Genomic DNA, 19806 nt, shown 5'->3' on the forward strand with positions numbered 1-19806 from the left:
GTTCTTCAAGGGGTTCCGTTTGAACCTATGCATTCCATAGATATTAAGCTTCTATCTTGGAAAGTTTTGTTTTTAGTAGCTTTCTCTTCGGCTCGAAGAGTTTCTGAGTTATCTGCTTTACAATGTGATTCCCCTTACCTTGTTTTCCATGCAGATAAGGTGGTTTTGCGTACCAAACCTGGGTTTCTTCCTAAGGTTGTTTCTAATAAGAATATCAATCAAGAGATTGTGGTTCCTTCTCTGTGTCCTAATCCTTCATCAAAGAAGGAACGTCTGTTACACAATCTTGATGTCTTTCGTGCTTTAAAGTTCTACTTACAAGCAACTAAAGATTTCCGTCAAACATCTTCATTGTTTGTTGTTTATTCTGGTAAACGGAGAGGTCAAAGGGCTATGGCTACCTCTCTTTCCTTTTGGCTGAAAAGCATCATCCGTTTGGCCTATGAGACTGCTGGACAGCAGCCTCCTGAAAGAATTACTGCTCATTCTACTAGAGCTGTGGCTTCCACAAATCGGCTTTTAAAAATGAGGCTTCTGTTGAACAGATTTGTAAGGCGGCGACTTGGTCTTCACTTCATACTTTTTCCAAATTTTACAAATTCGATACTTTTGCTTCTTCGGAGGCTATTTTTGGGAGAAAGGTTCTACAAGCAGTGGTGCCTTCCGTTTAAGGTTCCTGTCTTGTCCCTCCCTTCATCCGTGTCCTAAAGCTTTAGTATTGGTATCCCACAAGTAAGGATGAATCTGTGGACTCGATACATCTTACAAGAGAAAACATAATTTATGCTTACCTGATAAATTTATTTCTCTTGTGATGTATTGAGTCCACGGCCCGCCCTGTTTTTTTAAGACAGGCATATATATTTTTATTTTAAAACTTTCAGTCACCACTGCACCCTATAGTTTCTCCTTTTTCTTCCTAGCCTTCGGTCGAATGACTGGGGGGTGGAGCTAAGGGATGAGCTATATAGACAGCTCTGCTGTGGGTGCTCTCTTTGCCACTTCCTGTAGGGAAGGAGAATATCCCACACGTAAGGATGAATCTGTGGACTTGATACATCACAAGAGAAATAAATTTATCAGGTAAGCATAAATTATGTTTTTTTACCACACTTCAAGAGAGTCAGACTAAAGGACATGGTTTTTGGAGTCCAATCTAAGTTTCCCTCTCAAGGGCAGGTTCTCCTTCAGAGTATCTGCAATCCAGGTATGACGAGAGTCTTTGCTTGATTTGGGTTCAGGACATTTCTCTCCGAGGGTAATAGTTCCAGTGTGGGAACAGGATCTAGGTATTTACCGCAAGTTTTCTCAGGTTCCGACCTTCAATGTAGTATCCATTCTCTTTTGGTTCAAGAGGGCCTGTTCAGACCGAACATAGACCTGAAGGATGTGTATTTATTTATTCCCTTGATCGGGATCTTCTCAAGTTTTCTGAGTTTCATCTTCCTAGTAGGACTTTTGGCTCCTGGGGTCGTGCAAGGGTGCTTTCTCTTGTTAAGTGTATCCAGTCCATGGATCATCCATTACTTGTGGGAATATTCTCCTTCCCAACAGGAAGTTGCAAGAGGATCACCCACAGCAGAGCTGCTATATAGCTCCTCCCCTCACTGCCATATCCAGTCATTCTCTTGCAACTCTCAACAAAGATGGACGTAGTAAGAGGAGAGTGGTGTATTATAGTTAGTTTTTTAACTTCAATCAAAAGTTTGTTATTTTTAAATGGTACCGGAGTGTACTGTTTTATCAAAGGCAGCATTAGAAGAAGAATCTGCCTGTGATTTCTATGATCTTAGCAGAAGTAACTAAGATCCATTGCCGTTCTCACATATTCTGAGGAGTGAGGTAACTTCAGAGGGGGAATGGCGTGCAGGTTTTCCTGCAATAAGGTATGTGCAGTTAACATATTTCTAGGGATGGAATTTGCTAGAAAAATGCTGCTGATACCGGATTAATGTAAGTTAAGCCTAAATGCAGTGATTTAATAGCGACTGGTATCAGGCTTATTAACAGAGATACATACTCTTATAAAAGTGTAATATAAAACGTTTGCTGGCATGTTAATCGTTTTTATATATGTTTGGTGACAAAACTTATTTGGGCCTAGTTTTTTCTCCACATGGCTGGCTTGATTTTTGCCTAGAAACAGTTTCCTGAGGCTTTCCACTGTTGTAATATGAGTGGGAGGGGCCTATTTTAGCGCTTTTCTGCGCAGCTAAAATTACAGACAGACACTCAGCTTCCTTCTGCATGATACAGGACATCTCTGAAGGGCTCAAAAGGCTTCAAAAGTCGTGTTTGAGAAGGGTAACAACCACAGTAGACCTGTGGCAGTTGTTGTGACTGTGTTTTAAAAACGTTTTTGTCATTTATTATTCCATTTTTGGTATTAAGGGGTTAATCATCCATTTGCAAGTGGGTGCAATGCTCTGCTAACTTGTTACATACACTGTAAAAATTTCGTTAGTATAACTGCCTTTTTTCACTGTTATTTCAAATTTTGCCAAAATTTGTTTCTCTTAAAGGCACAGTAACGTTTTTTTATATTGCTTGTTAACTTGGTTTAAAGTGTTTTCCAAGCTTGCTAGTCTCATTGCTAGTCTGTACAAACATGTCTGACACAGAGGAAACTACTTGTTCATTATGTTTAAAAGCCATGGTGGAGCCCCATAGGAGAATGTGTACTAAATGTATTGATTTCACCTTAAACAGTAAAGATCAGTCTTTATCTATAACAGAATTGTCACCAGAGGGTTCTGGTGAGGGGGAAGTTATGCCGACTAACTCTCCCCACGTGTCGGAACCCTTCGCCTCCCGCTCAAGGGACGCACGCTAATATGGAGCCAAGAACATCAGGGACGCCCATAGCGATTACTTTGCAGGACATGGCTGCAATCATGAATAATACCCTGTCACAGGTATTAGCCAGATTGCCTGAATTGAGAGGCAAGCGCGATAGCTCTGGGGTTAGACAAGATACAGAGTGCGTAGATGCTGTAAGAGCCATGTCTGATACTGCTTCACAGTATGCAGAACCTGAGGACGGAGAGCTTCAGTCTGTGGGTGACATCTCTGAATCGGGGAGACCTGATTCAGAGATTTCTAATTTTAAATTTAAGCTTGAGAACCTCAGTGTATTGCTTGGGGAGGTATTAGCTGCTCTGAATGACTGTGACACAATTGCAGTGCCAGAGAAATTGTGTAGACTGGATAAATACTATTCAGTGCCGGTGAGTACTGATGTTTTTCAAATACCTAAAAGGCTTACAGAAATTATTAGTAAGGAGTGGGATAGACCCTGTGTGCCCTTTTCCCCACCTCCTATATTTAGAAAAATGTTTCCAATAGATGCCACTACACGGGACTTATGGCAGACAGTCCCTAAGGTGGAGGGAGCAGTTTCTACTTTAGCAAAGCGTACCACTATCCCGGTTGAGGACAGTTGTGCTTTTTCAGATCCAATGGATAAAAAATTAGAGGGTTACCTTAAGAAAATGTTTATTCAACAAGGTTTTATTTTACAGCCCCTTGCATGCAATTGCGCCTTTCACTGCTGCGGCAGCGTTCTGGTTTGAGGCCCTGGAAGAGGCCATCCATACAGCTCCATTGACTGAAATTATTGACAATCTTAGAACACTTAAGCTAGCTAACTCATTTGTTTCTGATGCCATTGTTCATTTGACTAAACTAACGGATAAGAATTCCGGATTCGCCATCCAGGCGCGTAGGGCGCTATGGCTTAAATCCTGGTCAGCTGATGTGACTTCAAAGTCTAAATTACTCAACATTCCTTTCAAGGGGCAGACCTTATTCGGGCCTGGTTTGAAGGAAATTATTGCTGACATTACTGGAGGTAAGGGTCATACCCTTCCTCAGGACAGGGCCAAATCAAAGGCCAAACAGTCTAATTTTCTTGCCTTTCGAAATTTCAAGGCAGGTGCAGGATCAACTCCCTCTGCTTCAAAACAAGAGGGAACTTTTGCTCAATCCAAGCAGGCCTGGAAACCTAACCAGTCCTGGAACAAGGGCAAGCAGGCCAGAAAGCCTGCTGCTGCCTCCAAGACAGCATGAAGGAGCGGCCCCCTATCCGACAAAGGATCTAGTAGGGGGCAGACTCTCTCTCTTCGCCCAGGCATGGGCAAGAGATGTACAGGATCCCTGGGCGTTGGAGATCATATCTCAGGGATATCTTCTGGACTTCAAAGCTTCTCCTCCACAAGGGAGATTTCACCTTTCAAGATTATCTGCAAACCAGATAAAGAAAGAGGCATTCATAAGCTGCGTGCAAGACCTCCTTGTAATGGGAGTGATCCATCCAGTTCCGCGGACGGAACAAGGACAGGGGTTTTATTCAAATCTGTTTGTGGTTCCCAAAAAAGAGGGAACCTTCAGACCAATTTTGGATCTAAAGATCCTAAACAAATTCCTCAGAGTTCCATCATTCAAGATGGAAACTATTCGAACCATTTTACCCATGATCCAAGAGGGTCAGTACATGACCACAGTGGACTTTAAGGATGCCTACCTTCACATTCCGATTCACAAGAATCATTATCGGTTCCTGAGGTTTGTCTTTCTAGACAGGCATTACCAGTCTGCAGCTCTTCCATTCGGGTTGGCTACAGCCCCAAGAATTTTTACAAAGGTTCTGGGCTCACTTCTGGCGGTTCTAAGACCGCGAGGCATAGCGGTGGCTCCTTACCTAGACGACATCCTGATACAGGCGTCAAGCTTTCAAATTGCCAAGTCTCATACAGAGATAGTTCTGGCATTTCTGAGGTCGCATGGGGGTGGAAAGGGAATGAAGAAAAGAGTTCTCTATCTCCTCTCACAAGGGTTTCCTTCCTAGGGACTCTGATAGATTCTATAGAAATTAAAATTTACCTGATGGAGTCCAGGTTATCAAAACTTCTAAATGCTTGCCGTGTTCTTCACTCCATTCCGCGCCCCACGGTGGCTCAGTGCATGGAAGTAATCGGCTTAATGGTAGCGGCGATGGACATAGTGCCATTTGCGCTCCTGCATCTCAGACCGCTGCAATTATGCATGCTCAGTCAGTGGAATGGGGATTACACAGATTTGTCCCCTCTACTAAGTCTGGATCAGGAAACCAGAGATTCTCTTCTCTGGTGGTTATCTCGGGTCCATCTGTCCAAAGGTATGACCTTTCGCAGACCAGATTGGACCATTGTAACAACAGATGCCAGCCTTCTAGGTTGGGGTGCAGTCTGGAACTCCCTGAAGGCTCAGGGTTCATGGACTCAGGAGGAGAAACTCCTCCCAATAAATATTCTGGAGTTAAGAGCAATATTCAATGCTCTTCTAGCTTGGCCTCAGTTAGCAACACTGAGGTTCATCAGATTTCAGTCGGACAACATCACGACTGTGGCTTACATCAACCATCAAGGGGGAACCAGGAGTTCCCTAGCGATGTCAGAAGTCTCCAAGATAATTCGCTGGGCAGAGACTCACTCTTGCCACCTGTCAGCGATCCATATCCCAGGGGTAGAGAACTGGGAGGCGGATTTTCTAAGTCGTCAGACTTTTCATCCGGGGGAGTGGGAACTCCATCCGGAGGTGTTTGCTCAATTGGTTCTCCGTTGGGGCAAACCAGAACTGGATCTCATGGCGTCTCGCCAGAACGCCAAGCTTCCTTGTTACGGATCCAGGTCCAGGGACCCAGAAGCGGCACTGATAGATGCTCTAGCAGCGCCTTGGTTCTTCAACCTGGCTTATGTGTTTCCACCGTTTCCTCTGCTCCCTCGCCTGATTGCCAAAATCAGACAGGAGAGAGCATCGGTGATATTGATAGCGCCTGCGTGGCCACGCAGGACCTGGTATGCAGACCTAGTGGACATGTCATCCTTTCCACCATGGACTCTGCCTCTGAGACAAGACCTTCTAATACAAGGTCCTTTCAATCATCCAAATCTACTTTCTCTGAGACTGACTGCATGGAGATTGAACGCTTGATCCTATCAAAGCGTGGCTTCTCTGAGTCAGTAATTGATACCTTAATACAGGCACGAAAGCCTGTCACCAGGAAAATTTACCACAAGATATGGCGTAAATATCTTTATTGGTGTGAATCCAAGAATTACTCATGGAGTAGGGTTAGGATTCCTAGGATATTGTCCTTCCTCCAAGAGGGTTTGGACAAAGGATTATCAGCTAGTTCTTTAAAGGGACTGATTTCTGCTCTGTCTATTCTTTTACACAAGCGTCTGGCAGAAGTTCCAGACGTTCAGGCATTTTGTCAGGCTTTAGTTAGAATTAAGCCTGTGTTTAAACCTGCTGCTCCTCCATGGAGCTTAAACTTGGTTCTTAAAGTTCTTCAAGGGGTTTCCGTTTGAACCCCTTCATTCTATTGATATCAAACTTCTATCATGGAAAGTTCTTTTTCTGATGGCTATTTCCTCGGCTTGAAGAGTCTCGGAGTTATCTGCCTTACATTGTGATTCTCCTTATCTGATCTTTCATTCAGATAAAGTAGTTCTGCGTACAAAACCTGGGTTTTTACCTAAGGTGGTTTCTAACAAGAATATCAATCAAGAGATTGTTGTTCCATCATTATGTCCTAATCCTTCTTCAAAGAAGGAACGTCTTTTGCATAATCTAGACGTAGTCCGTGCCTTGAAGTTTTACTTACAGGCTACTAAAGATTTTCGTCAAACATCTAACCTGTTTGTTGTTTACTCTGGACAGAGGAGAGGTCAAAAGGCCTCGGGAACCTCTTTCTTTTTGGCTTCGGAGTATAATCCGTTTAGCCTATGAGACTGCTGGACAGCAGCCCCCTGAAAGAATTACAGCTCATTCTACTAGAGCTGTGGCTTCCACCTGGGCCTTTAAAAATGAGGCCTCTGTTGAACAGATTTGCAAGGCTGCGACTTGGTCTTCGCTTCATACCTTTTCAAAATTTTACAAATTTGATACTTTTGCTTCTTCGGAGGCTGTTTTTGGGAGAAAGGTTCTACAGGCAGTGGTTCCTTCCGTTTAAGTTTTTGCCTTGTCCCTCCCATCATCCGTGTACTTTAGCTTTGGTATTGGTATCCCACAAGTAATGGATGATCCGTGGACTGGATACACTTAACAAGAGAAAACATAATTTATGCTTACCTGATAAATGTATTTCTCTTGTAGTGTATCCAGTCCACGGCCCGCCCTGTCCTTTTAAGGCAGGTCTAAATTTTAATTAAACTTCAGTCACCACTGCACCCTATGGTTTCTCCTTTCTCGGCTTGTTTCGGTCGAATGACTGGATATGGCAGTGAGGGGAGGAGCTATATAGCAGCTCTGCTGTGGGTGATCCTCTTGCAACTTCCTGTTGGGAAGGAGAATATCCCCACAAGTAATGGATGATCCGTGGACTGGATACACTACAAGAGAAATACATTTATCAGGTAAGCATAAATTATGTTTTTCTGGACAATATAGGGCTCAAGTGTCATCCTTCCTTTGAGCAAACTCTTTCAAGAGATCCAATCTATTTTCCCATGGAGAAGAAATGAATCTGGAGGAGAGTTCCCTTGTTCCATATTTAAGGGAGATTTTTTTGGGGGGGACATTTATTAGGTTCTCTATCTAGGAGAAGATTCCTAACAGAGGTTAGACGATCAAGGATTTTTCCCTCTCCGCAGTCTCCTGTCTGACCAACAGCAAGCGTTACTGGTCCGGTCAATAGAGCCATCTTGCTACCAGAGGTGGGAGTCTGAAGAAAAAAAAAACTGCAGTTAGATCCAGACTCTTATGGTAGGAAGGAATTGGTCTGATGATTCAGTGGACATCATTCCTTGTTGTTATTTACATAAGAGGAGATCATTCGGATCTGTCTCAGAGGATAGATCTAGATCAGTCGTCGAGACTTTCTCCCGTAGTGGTTTTCAGGAGTATCTGTCTCAGGGCGCGTGTGTCTGGACACATTCCTGGGTGATGTGACCACGGACGCCAACCTGCTCGGCTGGGAAGCAGTCTGGTATTTGCTTTTAGGTGCAGGGAGGATGCGCTCGGAGTTTCTGCTTCCTCCTTATCATATTGGATTGGAGAGCAATTTACAATGCTCTGAATTGGTGTTAGTCGTCCTTGGTTTGGTTCCAGTTGGACGATATCACCTTCATGGCTTTCATTATTCACCAGGAGGAACTAGGAGTTCCTTAGCCATGTAGGAGGTGACTGAGATTGTTCAGTGGGCGGAAACTCACTATTGCTGTCTGTCATGAACTGTCAGTTCTTTCATCCTGGGGGGTGAGAACTCCTTTTGGATGTGTTCTCCAGTTTATCCCTCAAGAGGAGGATGCCGGAGTTGGATCTGATGGCGTCTCCGCTAAATGCCAAGCTTCTAATGTACGGTTCTAGGTCAAGGGATCCTCAGTCCGCTCTGATAGATGCTTTGGCGGTCCTTTGGGATTTTAGACTGACTTAACTGGTTCATCCGTTTGCTCTCCTTCCACGAGTCATTGCTCGTATCACACAGTAGGGAGTGTCGGTGATTCTAATGTCTCCTGCATGGCCTCGCAGGATCTGGTGTGCAGACCTAGTGGAGATGTTGTCTCTCCCACCTTGGAGGCTGCCTCTGAGGAAGGACCTTCTGAATCAGTGTCTCTTCCTTCATCAAAGTCTGTCTTCTCTTAAAGCTGACTTCTTCGAGATTGAAGGCTTAGTTCTGTCTAAGTGTGGGTTTTCTGAAGTAGTCATTAAAGCCATGGTTCTGGCACACAGACTGGTTTTTAGGAGGATTCTCATAAATATCTTTTTGGGTGTGAATCCATGGGTGTCTCCTGGAGTAGAGTCCGGATTCCTTGAATTTTTCCCTTTCTCCATGATGGCCTGGAGAAGGGTTCGTCAGCAAGTATCCTGAAGTTTTGTTGCATTGTATTTTTGCTACATAGCGTCTGGCGGTCATTCCAGTTGTGCAATTTTCTTATCTGTTTAGGTCTGTTACTCCTTCTTGGGGTCTTAACTGGGTTCTTAAAGTTTTGCAGCAGGCTTCATTTGAACCAATGCATTCTATAAATTTCTTTGAAGGTTGTTTCTTGATACTATCTCTTCTGCTCGGAGAGTATCCGAACTCTCAGCTCTGCAGTGTGATTCCCCTTATCTTATCTTATCTTTCAGTATGTTAAGGTGGGCTTTCTTACTAAATAAGGTTTCCTTCCTAAGGGATGTTTTGGACAGGAATTTTAATCAGGAAATTATTGTTCCTTCTCTATATCCTAATCCTTCTCATAAGGATCGTTTGTTACACAACCTGGATGTTGTGCATCCTTCGAAGTTCTTCTTACAGGAGACTGTTTTTTTTTGCCGGTATTCTGCCTTGTTTGTTTCTCTGGTAAACACTAGGGTCAGAAAGCTACAGATTCTTCTCTTTTTCTTAGGTTGAGAAGTATACTTTGGTTGTCTTATGAGGCTGTTGGACAGCAGCTTCCTGAGAGAATTACAGCTCAGTCTATGAGGGCTCTTTTCTCTTCCTGGGCTTCCACAAATGAAGCTTCTGTGGCACAAGTTTGCAGGCTGCAACTTGGTCTTCTTTGCATTCTTTTTTCGAAATGTAATGCTTTTGCCTCGGCTAAAGGTTTCTTTGGGAGAAAGGTTCTGCAAGCAGTGGTACCTTCTGTTTAGGTTACCTGTCTTGCCCTCCCTTATCATTTGTCCTCTAGCTTGGGTATTGATTCCCAACATTAATTGTTGATGATCCGTGGACTCACTGTGTCATTAGAAAGAAAACAAAGTTTTTGCTTACCTGATAAATGTATTTGTTTCTTGACACGGTTAGTCCACAGCCCTCCTTGTTTTTCAGACAGTTTGTTTATATAAACTTCAGGCACCTCTGCACCTTGTGTTTCCTTTCTCTCCTTTCCTTCGGTCGAATGACTGGGGGTTGTGGGAAGGTAAGTGATACTTTACAGTTTCCTGTGGTGCTCTTTGCCGCCTCCTGCTGGCCAGGAGTGATATTCCCAACAGTAATTGATGATGATCCGTGGGCTTACAGTGTCAAGAAAGAAAGAAATTTATCAGGTAAGCATAATTTCTTTTTTGTTAAGTTTTAAAATGTCTCAAACAAATTTGTTTCCTTTTATCTTGGTGTAAACATCACATATTTATACTGTAAAATGTAGTAATAAAAAAAAATGAGGGTGAGCGGCACGAGCAGTGCAAAAGTCAGTTTGTCCCGATCTCACACCATGTAGGGAATGAGGGTGAGCGGCACAAGCAGTGCAAAAGTCAGTTTGTCCCGATCTCACACCATGTAGGGAATGAGGGTGAGCGGCACAAGCAGTGCAAAATCTGCAAAAAATGTTAGTCTGAAATATAGTCTATTTTTAAGGATTGTGTAGTGCTTGGAAGCGTAAATCTCAGATTTGCGCATTCATATGCTCATCGTGAACGCTCTTCTGAGATTACCGCACATCACATCAGGAAATAGAGGTTGGGAGGAGTTATCGTCCGAAAGGTAGGGAAAAATATAGATTAATACAAGATAAATAATAATTTTTTGTAAAATGAAGTAAGCGATTAGCTTATTCATTCATGAAAGAGTGCATTGATATATTGTAATTGAATAAAGTTTTTACCTTCACTTTAATTATATTTTCCATACAGGAACTAAAGGAATATGAAACCCAATTTTTTTTTCTTTTGTGATTCAAACAGAGCATACAATTTTTAATAAGTTATCAATTTACTTATATTATCAAATTTGCTTTATTCCCATCTTATTCTTTGTTGAAAAACTATCTAGGTAGGTGTCTGGAGCATTACATGGCAGGAAATAGACATGCCATCTAGAGCTCTTGCAAATGGATACCATTCTTGAAAAGCTGCTGCCATATAGTATTCCAGAGATGGGCAGGTTCCTAAGCTTACATTCCTGCTTTCTTTCTAATGACACAGTGAGTCCACGGATCATCATCATCAATTACTGTTGGGAATATCACTCCTGGCCAGCAGGAGGAGGCAAAGAGCACCACAGCAAAGCTGTTAAGTATCACTTCCCTTCCCACAAACCCCAGTCATTCGCTTTGCCTGCGTTGCAAGAAGGTGGGGAAGTTTTAGGTTGATAAAAGTTCTACAATCAAGATTTTGCTCTGATCTTTCCTGGGATCTAGCCGTAGCCCACGTCAGTCTCTTCAGTAGAGCAGTGGTGGCTGTTAAGCAATTGGGAACTTGTGGGGTACAATCCCCACTGCGCCTCTCAAACAATTTTGCTGCCCTATCCTGAAAGCCTGAGTAAGCTTACTCAGTCTTTCTTTTTTTCCACAGGTCCATGTGAGGGAGGACACCCTCTCAAACCAGGTGAGCTGTCCTTCTGCAGTACTAATGTAGATTCAGGTAAGTGCCAAGTTTATTTTTCTTTTATGGGGAAAATATGGCACTTCAGCAGTTAAATCTGCATGGGACATTAAATACCATGGACCCTATTTAGAGTTAATTGCAGTCAGATTATGCAGGCACTGGGGACGAGAGGAGTACTTAATATCTTTTTGTAGAGCTCAGTCTCTGTCCTTTTCTCGAGTTTAGATCCGGTCAAGTACTGTGTATGTAAAGTGCAGTTTTTTTATTTATAGGTGTTTCACTGTTGCGGCTCTGCTATAGATTCTAATGGCCACCGGGACCGCTCATGATCAAGGAGGCGGTTCCCTTCAGAAGCGGCAAGCAGTTTTTGCGTGCCTTCCAGACTCACTTCCTGTGAGTTCCGGAATAGAGACGTTAGTTAAGTTTGCAGCTCTGCTGTATTAGAGGATCGCAGTTCCGGAGGGAAAACCGGATCGTTTGCAGGCTAGATTGACTGTGACCAGCAGGACAGGTAGGCACCTCGGCAAAATAGCTGAGGTGTAGAGGGGTTGTAATTAGGATCGCTGCTCCATAGTTAATGTTACAGAAATAAAAATTTAAAGAGACCGTATCATTTTTTTATGTGATAATATCCAGGTGAAATAAAAGCAGTTTTTATCTTTTATTGGTCAAAGATGGATCAAGAATCCTTACAAGATGTTACATGTAGCCTGTGTTTTGACTCCCAGGTGGAACCACCAATTCCTTTTTGTTCATGTATTGAAAGAACATTGTGTCACAGGAATAGACTTTTTGATTCTGAGCCATCATTGGCTATGGCGGATGCTGTTCAAGTGTCTCCTGTACCAGATATGCCGCAGCTTTCTCCTCAAGCGTCACAACTTTTTCCATCTACACATGCAATGCCCTGCATTTCCTCTCACGCTCCGGTAGGAGTTTCTTTTCAAGATATTGCTGCCCAGGTATCATCTGAGGCACTGACGGCTTTTCCCATGCTGCAGGGAAAGCGCAAGAGGAAATGTAAAGAATCAATGAACAAGGTTTCTGATCCTGTTGTGGCTACTCAAGGTGCTTCCTCTCAGAAGTCTGAGGTTTAAGACACTTTAGTAGCGTCTGAGGGTGAAATCTCAGATTCAGACAGTATAAATACTTCTTCTGATGCTGAAGTTGTATCCTTCAGATTTAAGCTGGAACACCTCCGTCTTATTAAAGGAGGTTTTGGCTACATTGGACGACTCCGATACGACTGTCGTAGTCAATTCCAAGAAATCTAGTAAACTGAACAAGTAAGTTGACGTTCCCTCCGCAGTGGAGGTATTCCCTTACTAGACCGTGCTACAGAGATTATTGCACGGGAATGGGAGAGACCTGGACTTCCCTTTTCTCCATCCCCAATTTTCAAGAAAATGTTTCCAATAACTGACTCTATTAAGGAGTCTTGGCAAACGGTCCCCAAGGTGGAAGGGGCGATTTCCACTCTGGCTAAGAGAACCACTATTCCCATAGAGGATAGCTGTTCCTTTAAGGATTCTATGGATAAGAAGTTGGAGGCATTGCTAAAGATGATGTATGTTCACCAGGGTCTGCTATGTGTATTGCCACTGTCGCCAGTGCGGCGGCCTACTGGTTTGATGCGTTGTCTGATTCTATTCAGACAGATACTGCTCTTGAGGAGATCCAAGATAGGATTAAGGCTCTTAAGTTGGCCAATTCCTTTATCACGGATGCTTCCTTACAAGTCATTAAGTTGGGAGCAAAAATATCTGGTTTTGCTGTACTAGCTCGCAGAGCCTTATGGTGGAAATCCTGGTCTGCGGATGTTTCATCTAAGTCCAAACTTTTGGCGATTCCCTACAAGGGTAAGACCTTGTTTGGGCCGGGCTTGGCCGAAATTATTTCAGATATTACAGGAGGAAAAGGACATTTCCTCCCACAGGATAAGAGAAATAAACAGGGCGTCAGAGTAATTTTTGTTCCTTTCAAAAACTTTAGAGGTAAGCACCCCCCTCTTCCAAGCAGGAACAGTTCAAGCCTTCCTAGAAGCCTAATCAGTCTTGGAACAAGAAGAAGCAATCTAAGAAGCCTGCAAATGATTCAAAGTCAGCATGAAGGGCCTGCCCCTTATCCGGGAATGTATCCTGTAGGGGGCCGACTTTCTCAATTCGCTCAAGCCTGGGTTTGGAATGATCCGTATCCCAGGGGTACAAGCCAGAGTTCAAGAGCTTTCCTCCCAGAGGCAGGTTCCTTCTCTCAAGATTATCTGTAGACCAGATAAAGAGAGGCGTTCTTACATTGTGTCCAAGATCTGTCTGCCCTGGGGAGTAATAGTTCCTGTTCCAACACAGGAACAGGGTCTGGGATTCTACTCCAATCTGTTCTTGGCTCCCAAAAAAGAGGGGACCTTTAGGCCAATTTTAGATCTGAAATGTCTAAACAAGTTTCTCAGAGTACCGTCCTTCAAGATGGAAACTATACGTTCCATTCTTCCCTTGGTCCATGAGGGTCAGTTCATGACGACCATAGACCAGAAGGATACTTACTTTCATGTTCCCATCCACAAGGATCATCACAAGTTTCTGATATTCGCTTTTCTAAACAAGCACTTTCAGTTTGTGGCTCTTCCATTCAGCCTTTCCACGACTCCCATAATTTTCTCAAAGGTCCTGGGGGCTCTGTTGGCGGTGATCCGGTCTCGGGGCATAGCAATGGCGCCCTATCTTGACGACATTCTGGTTCAGGCGCCATCTTTTCAACAAGCAAACTCTCATACAGAGATCTTGTTGTCTATTCTTCGTTCCCACGGATGGAAGGTGAATCTGGGGAAAAAGTTCCTTGATTCCGGCTACAAGGGTAGTGTTCTTGGGGACCATAATAAATTCCCTATCTATGACGATATTTCTGACAGAGGTCCGAAAGACCAAGATTTTCAACTCTTGCCTTGCCCTTCAGTCCTCCCCTCGGCTGTCAGTGGCTCAATGCATGGAGGTAAGTGGTCTTATGGTAGCTTCCATGCACATCATCCCGTTTGCTCGGTTCCATCTAAGGGCTCTGCAGTTGTGCATGCTAAGACAATGGAACAGGGACTACACGGATCTGCCTCCTTGACTAGATCTGGATCAGGCGACAAGAGATTCTCTTCCATGGTGGTTGTCTCAGGAACACCTCTCCCAGGGAACCTGCTTCCGCAGACCTACCTGGGTTATTGTAACCACAGATGCCAGCCTACTGGGCTGGGGAGCAGTCTGGGGCTCGTAGAAGGCTCAGGGTCTATGGACTTGGGAGGAGTCAGTTCTCCCCATAAACATCCTAGAGTTGAGAGCCATCTTCAATGCTTTAGTGGCCTGGGCTCCGTTAGCTTTAGCCTGGTTTATCAGGTTCCAGTTGGACAACATAACTTTGGTGGCATACATCAACCAACAGGAAGGAACTCAGAGTCCCTTGGCCATATCAGAGGTGACCAGAATTATTCAGTGGGCGGAGACCCACAACTCCTGTCTATCTGCGATCCACATTCCAGGAGTGGACAATTGGGAAGTGGATTTTCTGAGCAGACAGACTTTTCATCCCGGGGAGTGGGAACTCCATCCGGAGGTATTTTCCAGCTTGACCCTCAAATGGGGGAGGCCGGAGCTGGATCTCATGGCGTCTCTGCAGAATGCCAAGCTTTTGAAGTATGGTTCAAGGTCAAGGGATCCACAGGCCGTCTTGATAGATGTTCTGGCGGTCCCTTGGAATTTCAGTCTAGCATACCTGTTTCCTCCGTTCGCTCTCCTTTCATGAGTCATTGCTCAGATCAAGCAGGAGAGGGCGTTGGTGATTCTCATAGCACCGGCGTGGCCTTGCAATATCTGTTATGCAGATCTAGTGGAGACTACCTCTGAGGAAGGACCTTAAGGGTCCCTTCCTTCATCCAAATCTCAGTTCTCTGAAGCTGACTGCTTGGAGATTGAAAGCTTAATTTTATCTAGGCATGGGTTCTCAGAATCGGTCATTGAGACCTTGATGCAGGCTCATAAGCCTGTGACAAGAAATATTTACCATAAAATATGGCATAAATACCTGTATTCGTGTGAATCCAGAGGCTACTCTTGGAGTAGAGTGAAGATTCCTAAGATTTTGTCTTTTCTGCAGGAGGGCCTGGAGAAGGGTTTGTCAGCAAATACTCTAAAAGGTCAGGTTTTTGCCTTGTCTATTTTGTGGCATAGGCGGATGGCGGATGTGCCAGACGTGCAATCCTTTTGTCAGGCCTTGGTCAAAATCAGGCCTGTGTTTTAAACCAGTTACTCCTCCCTGGAGTCTTAAGCTTGTTCCTAAAGTTTTACAGCAGGCTCAATTTTGCCTATGCATTCCTTAGATATTAAGATGTTATCTTGGAAGGTTGTGTTTCTTGTTGCCATCTCTTCTGCTCGGAGAGTCTCTTGGCTCTCTGCGTAACAGTATGATTCCCCTTATTCATTCTGATAAGGTGGTTCTACGTACTAAGTTAGGTTCCCTTCCTAAAGTTGTTTCGGATAGGAATATTAATCAGGAAATCGTTCTTTCCTTGTGTCCTAATCCTTATTCTCATAAGGAGCATTTGCTGCACAACCTAGATGTGGTGCGTGCGTTAAAATTCTACTTACAGGCGACTAAGGACTTTCGCCAGTCTTCTGCTTTGTTTGTCTGTTTCTCTGGGAAACGCAAGGGTCAGAAAGTTACAGCTACTTCTCTTTCACTCTGGCTAAGGAGTATAATTTGTTTTGGCCTATTTAAACTGCTTGACAGCAGCCTCCTGAGAGAATCACGGCTCATTCCACGAGGGCTGTTTCATCTTCCTGGGCCTTCAGAACTGAAGCTTCTGTGGAACAAATTTGCAAGGCTGCAACTTGGTCCTCTCTGCATATTTTTTCAACATTTTATAAATTTGATACTTTTAGCTAAGCTGAGGCTTCCTTTGGGAGAAAGGTTCTTCAAACAGTGGTGCCTTCTGTTTAGGTTCCTTATCTGTGCCCTCTAGCTTGGGTATTGATTCCCAACAGTAATTGATGATGATCTGTGGACTCACCGTGTCATTTAGAAAGAAAACAAAATTTATGCTTACCTGATTTATTTATTTCTTGACACAGTGAGTCCATGGCCCGCCCTGTATTTTTCAGATCATTTTTTGTTATATAAAGCTCAGGCACCTATGCACCTTGTGTTGCTTCCTTTCTCTCCTTTTCCTTCGGTCGAATGACTGGGATTTGTGGGAAGGGAAGTGATACTTAACAGCTTTGCTGTGGTCCTCTTTGCCTCCTCCTGCTGGTCAGGAGTGATATTCCCAACAATAATTGATGATGATCCGTGGACTCACCGTTTCAAGAAATAAATAAATTTATCAGGTAAGCATAAATTTAGTTTTTCAACCAGATTCCAAGAGAACAAAGAAAAATGTGATAATAAAAGTAAATTAGCAAGTTGTTTAAAATAACATGTTCTATTTTGAATCGTGTAATAAAAATAATTTGGGGTTTGTATCCATTTAAGGTGTTTTTAATGACAAGCTACACGGCTTTATTTTGCAGTTATATATATTTGTCTATTTTGCATAAGATTATAAAAAAAAAATGGCTGCTGCTGCTTACCTGCACATGATAGGTCTATTCTGTAGTTTAGTTTCCTGCACATGGTTGGCTTAGCAACAAATTAGTCTTTGTAGTGCAGGCAGCTAAAACTCATTCCTCACACTACTGGTTGTGTTAACTTCCTCAACTTACTTTCTCTGAAGTTACCTTATTTCTGCTAAATACAGCATTCTGCTTCCTCCTATAGTATATATACTACTGTGCACACCTAGTGCTGTTGCAGACAGTGATGTCAGGTGTACACAATATTCTATCTACAGCTAGTATTTTTACAACTAGTGATATCTGGCTTTTGTCTGAAACATTGTTGTACTACAGCTTTTATAGAAAATAACAGGCACGTTCACTCTCAATGATAATTATACTTGCAAAAAATGTAAAATATATTAAAAAGTAATTATTTTTTGCATTTGATCTAGCTATGGTTATGGTTGATGCCGAGAAGGCCTTCGATTCTATAATCTGGGAACATTTATATAATGCTCTGTCAAATTTTGGTTTCCTTGGGAACCTGATAAACTTTTTTAAGAGTATATAAAATTATCCGATTTCTTCTATATTGGTTAATAATATCCAAACATCTTTTTTCAAATTAGAGAAAGGAACGCGGCAGGGATGCCCACTTTCCCCCCTTCTTTTTAATATAGCAATCGAGCCTTTGGCAATTTATTTAAGACAGGAACTAGAGGGAGTAAATCTGGGCGCCCAAAAATGTCATCACTTTATGCCGATGACTTACTACTATACTTTAAAAAGACTGATATAAATATTCCAATAGCCTTTAGAGCATTAGATCTTTTCAGTACAATATCCGGATACAAGGTGAACATTACTTAATCAGAATTTCTCTGGTTACACAGAAATAAGGATAGTTTTATGCAGCATAATTTAAAAGAGGTCGAGAGTTTTAAATATCTTGGAATCAAATTACACAGGGATCCGAACACTAGGTATAAACTTAACTTTACGCCTTTTTTCTCACATATAACATCCAAGTTACAACGCTGGACTCTTTTTCCAATTCCATTATCAGCGAAAGTTATGATGATAAAATCTATTTTGTTTCCACAGATAATTTATATCATGAACAATCTCCCTTTATTAAGGACAATTATATTAGAATGTTTGATCAAGCATGTGCCAAATTTTTCTGGAACAAGACCAGGCAGATGATTGCTATAACAAAATTATCTCAATATAAGGAAGTTGGTGGTCTAGCATTTCCTGATATAAAGTTATATAATATTGCTATTCTAGCATGATATGGCGTTGATTGGCTTCTATCTTCTGATTATTTAACCAATATTGGAATAGAAGAGAACCTTATCCATCCACTATCAATCAAAGCAATTATACACTGTACATATTCACAGCTTCCTATTAATATTAAGTCATTTATTAGTCTATGCAATGTGGTTAAAGCATGGCAACAATTATGTATCCGTCTAAGGATTAACTTATATGTCAGCTTTTTTACCAGTTAGAGGAAATCCCGAGTTTTTACCTGGATGTCATTATAGGATATTTAGGGGATGGGCTGAAAAAGGACTAACAAAGATAACTCAATTTCTTGATGAGAGGCATAATATGAGAACATTTGAGAGTATCGCAGCGGAATATAACCTTTCTAATAAGTCTTTCTTCGCGTATTTGCAATTACGACATTTCATAAATAAGAAAGTACACTTAAATACTTGGTCGGATTGTTTTGAAATAGTTGGAGGTTATATTAACCTATACAGACAAGTAAATCATTTGATTTCATTATTATATAAGATCTTATTGGCAAAACAAGGTCAATTAAATCTGGAACAGTATGCAACCTATTGGTTGAAGTATTTAGAAGAAATTAATTATGAACATATTAGGAAAGGCATTAAATGGCTCATTGAAGCTCCCCTCCGTTCCTCCTGGCATGAATCTCACCTAAAACTACTTAATAATACTTACATCTCTCCAAAGAGGTTAGCTATTTGGAAGCCGGATCAACTTGGTCTTTGCTATAAATGCTTCATACCTGGGGCAGACCTCCTTCATTGTTTTTGGTATTGTCCAAAAATAAATCAACTCTGGTTGAAGGTAAATTTTTGGTTAAGTAAGTGTATTCCAGAGTATTGCTTCTTCTTTGACCCAAGAACTATTTTCTTCTTAAATTTTGATGATCAGAATTTTGATCTGATAAACACTATTATTCTAGTTCTTCGTAATCTTATATTAAGAAATTGTAAACAGAAAAAAAACCCTCTTTGAACGTATTTATAGAAGCCTTGAAACAACAGATTATTTTTGAGCAACATAATATTTCAAATATACATAACAAACAAGTACAATGTTTTTTTAATAAATGTATAAATATTATACAATCATTTCCTATCCCTATACAATACATTCTCACGAAATCGTTCCATAAAGCGGTATATTTTGAGGGTCTGATATTAAGGGAAATATTCCCTGTAACCTGGTATAGAATGTCCTAATTCGGGTTGGATCCATATAAATCCTGGGCAACAAAGGACTTAGAAAAGCCATGCCTGGTTATTGGGTATCATACTATCTTGATATATGAGGTGGGGTCACTGGTGGGCGGAGGATGAGGAGAGAGTTTATAAAAAAAACATTTATTTTTTTTCCTACTTTTTGTGTAAAATTAATATATAATTTGAGTATATTATGATGAGTACTGTTGGATGTTTCGATTCCACTATATATAATATATATCCTATAAAATGTCAGGATAGGATTAAAAAAAAAATCTTTTTTTTTGGGTAACTTGATTATAATGAATAGATTTATATGTGGAGATAAATTTTCTTGTGTTCTTGTATTGTTTCCTTTTTTCTTTCTTTTCTCCTGGTCAGATCTGAACTTTATCTTATGTTATATTATTGTCTATATTCATGTTATCCTGACACGCAAA

The 19806-nt window shown here is 41.9% G+C and overlaps 1 protein-coding gene across 1 annotated transcript in view; it reads left to right on the forward strand.

Moving 5' to 3' along the window:
• CNOT9 (CCR4-NOT transcription complex subunit 9) overlaps positions 1–19806 on the forward strand; it is a 129283-nt gene that overhangs the window by 108083 nt on the left and 1394 nt on the right. The gene's annotated exons all lie outside the window — the stretch shown is intronic.

Source organism: Bombina bombina, chromosome 1, assembly GCF_027579735.1.
Source record: "Bombina bombina isolate aBomBom1 chromosome 1, aBomBom1.pri, whole genome shotgun sequence".
Classification (NCBI taxonomy): domain Eukaryota; kingdom Metazoa; phylum Chordata; class Amphibia; order Anura; family Bombinatoridae; genus Bombina; species Bombina bombina.